Raw genomic sequence first — 5,742 nt, 5'->3', positions numbered from 1 at the left:
AGCCACACAATCCAATCGACAATAGGTAGAGCAGACTTAAGCCAGCTTTGGCGGACAGACTCTGTGATGTGCGAAATAATTGAATGAATTACAATCCGCATTCTTTCAATAGCGCTGCGGTGTCATGTTGAACGATGTTATTACGATTTTGTAACAAACCATTGTCAAAACCATTTGCAGATACACACGCGCTTTTTTTAAGTTATAACTATGAAAAGTTATATTTCAAAGATTTAGTATTCGAAAATCGAAAAAGACAGTTACAAATAATATTTCAATAATGATATTCTTTTCGTACCAGTATTTAATATCATTGAAATGAGAAAAATATAGATAATTATGCTTAACATCTTAAAGTTTTTGGATTTTCAATACTCAAAGTAACTTTGTAAATTAATCTTATACATAGTTATATTGAGAAAAGATTTACAATGCCTTTAGACAAGTCTATCATGATATATCAAATGGCATGCTTTTAGTGTCAAGTTTTTATAATATACATTTTATTTTTTCATTAAAAAAATTATTATAATGTTACGAATTTCAAAGTTACCACGTTATGTGAGCATTTTCATTGGTGTTTATTCTGGCAATATCTTTTATTGCAGAACAAATTTAAAAAATCTCTATTCCTGATGTATTATAGTAGATAACACTAATTTTCATTAAACAAACCATACATCAACGAATAAATAGTATAAGTGTACCGATGAATGTATGATAACTATTTTATTAATGTAGATATTGAAAAACCATGTGCTATACTAGTAACATTTTTTTAAATGTTATAAATATGTGAAATTTCGATTTATTTTAAATAAAAGATGTTGAATGCTATTTGACACTCAATATCAATCATTCATATATTTTTAAACAACTAATGTCTTCTTATGTAATACAAACAAAAATACTTTTGTAACACAAAAATAATACATGTATTATATCATATAAAGATCTTCGAATAAAATAGATAATATGAAAAACCGACAACATTTTGATGAATTTATATTTTAGTTTGAATGCCCTTACTCGGCACTTGCATTATAATTACACATCAATTTTTGAGTAGATTAAATTACAGTAGTAAATCGATTTATTTGAATTTCATACATGTCGACGTTTTCAATTTATTGTGTCAATCAATTGTCTACGGAATAAATAATCATCTTAATAACAAGAAACAATAAATTATTGAGATTAAAATATTTTATTAGCATATTATATATAACGTAAAAGCTTCTTACGCCTAACGTATTAATTAATTAAAATTTAATTATATTAAAAATTCTCGCCAATGATTTATCTTTGTTGATGGAAGGTAGAGAAATTGAGCCCTTGGGGTGGGACGATATATGATCAAAACTTGTAGGTTGAAGAGAATTTCTGTAATAACCATAATACGTTGTGTTTGATACACTTTCTACTAAAAATATTTCAGATGATTATTTCTGAAAATTCTTTAATATAAAATTATATAAAAACTATTAAAAAAATTATGAATTCTGACAATCATTAATGAATCATAAATATCGACAAATCACCATTAATAAACTTTGATAATATTGGAAAAAGTACATGATTCAGAATATTTATATACTCTTCCAGACTTTATTAATAAAATGTCGCGATTGAATGCAAATATATAATCTGTGTTTTTCGTATTTATTAAAAAATACATTCTAAGATTTCTAAAAATGTTTCTGTAGAGAACTTAAGTAGTTTTCCCTGGTTTGAATGAAAAAAAAAATAGTTTTAACTATTTGTTATTCATACATCTAATCCGTTCATTAGATTTTACTGTCATATTGAAACAACCCTGCTCGATGTAGTGGAATGAATTTTATGAATTATATGTACTCGTGTATAGAAAAGTGTGATTTAGAGATGACAATTTTAAAAGTTTCATAAAACAACACGAAATCAGAAATTTCTAGAAATAATATTGTAGCCGTGGGCGCAGGGTGAAATGAACTTTTAGTTGGAATGAGAATAACTTTATTTAATCCAAACCAAGACTTACAAATATAACGCGACTCGGCAGAACGTAAGCCACGAAGCTGGCATAAGGCCGAGCTGTTAGCTAGTCTCGAGTTCGGGCTAGAGTGTCTAAAACTCGCCCCAGCTACTCGGCGCTTTTCCTCGGAAAATCCCGAAAATAAGGCAAGTCCCTCCCACGAGGTCCGTGGAAAGGATAGCTGGGACCGCGGATTAATATTAATAAAACGAAGGTTGGGCGTGCGCTTTCCCTTAAACGAATTCATTAGCGCAGACGCGCGGCCATCAACGTTTAATGCGTTTATTGCAGATGGCCATAAAACGGTAGACTTCTGGCCAACACGTGGAGAGAAAGTGCACGCCACAATATGATTTTAGGACTTATGGAAACACGGATATTTTTTTTTATTTTCCAAAATTTGCCATTTTTCAAGTCTTGAAACATTTATCACCAATACCGTAGGCGTCCGATAATTTTAAGTTGAGATGCCTGAACATAATCCTGCTTGATATTTATCAGATTTATATAAGTAACATTTAGGATGTAGTAGTAAAAAGAGAGTAAAACTCCGATATAATAATCTGTAAATTTTCGCATTGACATCGGTCTCGAGAATATCTTCAAAACCTCGAATAAATTGGAGATTCAATTTGAAAGCGACAGTTATTGCCACGATAATTGCCTATAGTGAACAAGGAAATACCTTCGCTGGTTGGAAAGCTGTATGTTGTAAATCTAATAACAAGGAGTGTATCAACCTTGTCGGTCACGGACCTTGATGAAACTTTGCACACACCTTTTTTTAATCGAAAATATTGGACATGTATCTCTCAGTTTCTCTGAACAGACCTTTCTTCATCAATTATCCATACATATTCATTTTTCGCTATTCGGCCGACGTCATGGAAACTATGTTATTTTTAAAGACTACTAAAAGTTATTTCTAAAAGTGTGATATATGTTGTCGACATATTTTCTTACGTAGAATACAGTGGTGCAATTAGATTTATCGTAAAACTTATCCTGTCAATTGCTAAAAGCGAAAAACTGAATTTTTTAGTGGTAACATATTTTAGTGTATTTTTTTTGTAGTTTTTTGCTTTTAGCGCTTGACAGGAGGGTAGGTTTTATGATCAATCTAATATTTTTGGAAATAACTTTTTGTAAACCTTAACATAATCCCGACATCCCTTGGCCGTTATCGACAAACATCGAAGACATTAATTTTACGCCAATCTTATGTTTTGTTTTGTTCAACAACTCAACATTTTGTTAAAAACTTGCAATCCGCGTTTTCAATTTTCATCTCTACATAATTAAGTATAAGAATAGGACAAAAATATGGAAGTTTTGGCAATGAAAAAAATTTTCAAAACCGTTAAAATTATCATTAAAATACGTTGTTTACACTTCCTAATGTAAATTATTCCAATTCATTAATAAAACACTATTTCAATTCAACTATTTACAATTTATTTATATTTCTGTTCTGTAAATACATTATGTGCAATATTTGTCGTAGTTTCTACTATCAAAATTATTAGTTGATCGTCAGAGTAATTACAGTCAGAATCTTTAAAAATGGATTGGTCAAATTAATTGGTGCTTAGCTGTTTAGGTTTAATATCGTTGGTGTTCGGTAGTATTAATCGTGCATTCTTTGTACAAACGTTATTAAGATATTAATAATTTTGATATTAGCAATTATATATACGCACGCACACTACGACCATCAGAATTTCAGACGTGATAATTAAATAACTGAAGATTGGAAATATTTTTCTTTTAGACATATGAAAATTAAGTAACCTTGTGACAATCTTTATTTAACTCGGTGGTGTTTAAAAAGTACAGAAATTAACATATAGAATGAATTACAAAATTTATTTATGTATTGTAATTGTATCCAAGTTCTAAAAATTGTTCACAATCGTAAGGATGATATCCAATATATTATATATATAAGAACAATTAAAACAGTGATTTTCAGTACCATGAGCATTTAAAGAAAATTGACTTCGTGCATTTTTATTTACTTTTGCTTAGTTCAAATAAGAATCAAGCTTGTCTAACATTCAGAAAAACATCATATTCTTGAAGTTGTCCAGACATACGTCATCATTTCTTTAAATATTGGTGCTGATAATTGATTGTGTACAAGTGATTCTATTCTTATAACATCATATCTTGATGTTAATTGGTCTTCTCGTTGTTTGAAGTATTTTGAATTGTAAATTTCTTAAATTAAAACTTTTTCTTATTTGTGAAAATGAACGTCCAAAGGTTGAGCATTAGTTGTACAGTCTGGAAGAATAACTTTAACTGTACAACTTTAATTACTGTACTCGACAACAAATTTTTCATACAAATTTTTATTTTTTTTATCCACTCCAGCTATCCAAATGAAGTAAAAATGGATTGTACTCTACATGTGGCAACAGAATATGAAAAGTATGTAAATGAAACAAGATTGATGATAATTCCCAGAGTTTGAGCAAGTTATAAAAATATTTGAAAATTCTTTCGACATTGCTTCTATATCTTTCACGATTTTTGAACATTCTTACAAACATATGAAAACTTTTGGTAGAAGTTTACCTGCTGCAGTGATTGTATATTGAACGATATAACTATGGGTCACTTTATTGTAATTACGAATGTACGTTTTTATAGTTTTCGTACCAGCGATTTCCAATGTTCCGTTTACATTCGGTATGTATTCACAACCCATTTGATCTGTATTGAAAACAGCTCTCATTAATACTTTTTATTGTATTGGAACACTCATCTTGTAATCTTTCAGCTATTGAAAATATAGTTTGTAATTTACTTATTTTTTGTAGGTTTTACATATCTCTTGATTTTGCTTTATTCGCTAATATATTTTTAATCTATTTACCTACAATATAAAAACAATAAATTAACAGTCGTTTTGATTAATCTTTTCAATCACAGAGGCCACTGTAGTGGACCTGATTTCTTTTATTTTTTTGGTCATCCTTTTTTATTTCGTTAAAAATTCTGAAATCTTTTACATTTTTAGAACATCAGTAACTCTTTTTTTTAATTCGATAACGCTCATTTGTTAGTTTATAATTATTTATAACTGTTACAAACATGTTTTATTTGCAATCTTTATTTTGGAAGTGCAAATGTACGGTCCCCTTGTATTTTTCGACACTGAATCTGAATCGGATATAAAAAATGAAATATATCCATAAACAACGCCTGTAATAAAGTAAAAACTACACATTTTTTCATAATATTAGTTTTCTTTATTTGTTAAAGAAAAATCGATAGAATCGTTTTAAAATTGCTTTTAAAACAATTCTAAAATCTTTGATTCCAATGTTATTAAGCAGTAGTTTGTATAGCGATATTGTCTGAAGCCATGTTGGCCATCTGATAATATGGAGTTTTTTTCTACAAACCATCGGAGCCGTTTGTTGACAATTTTTTCGAATAATTTGCATAGACAACACGTAAGAGCTATAGGTCTATAGCTATCCGTGTTATTTTTATTTTTACCTTGTTTAAGAATTGGAATTATTATTGCATAGTGCCATTTGCTGGGAAATGTATTTTTTGTCCATATAATGTTGTAGATTTTTGTTAGATAGATCAAGGCTTTTTCTGGCAAATTTTTAATGAAAATATTTGGGATTCCATCAGGCCCAGGACTGGAATTTTTGCATGTTTTTAATGCGTTTTTAATTTCTAGGAGTGATATTAGATCATTCAGCAAG

This window comes from Phymastichus coffea, unplaced genomic scaffold (assembly GCF_024137745.1).
Source record: "Phymastichus coffea isolate CEN01 unplaced genomic scaffold, Cenicafe_Pcof_1.1 PCOF00003, whole genome shotgun sequence".
Lineage (NCBI taxonomy): Eukaryota > Metazoa > Arthropoda > Insecta > Hymenoptera > Eulophidae > Phymastichus > Phymastichus coffea.
The sequence above is the reverse complement of the archived record's forward strand: the minus strand, read 5'-3'. Positions refer to the sequence as shown.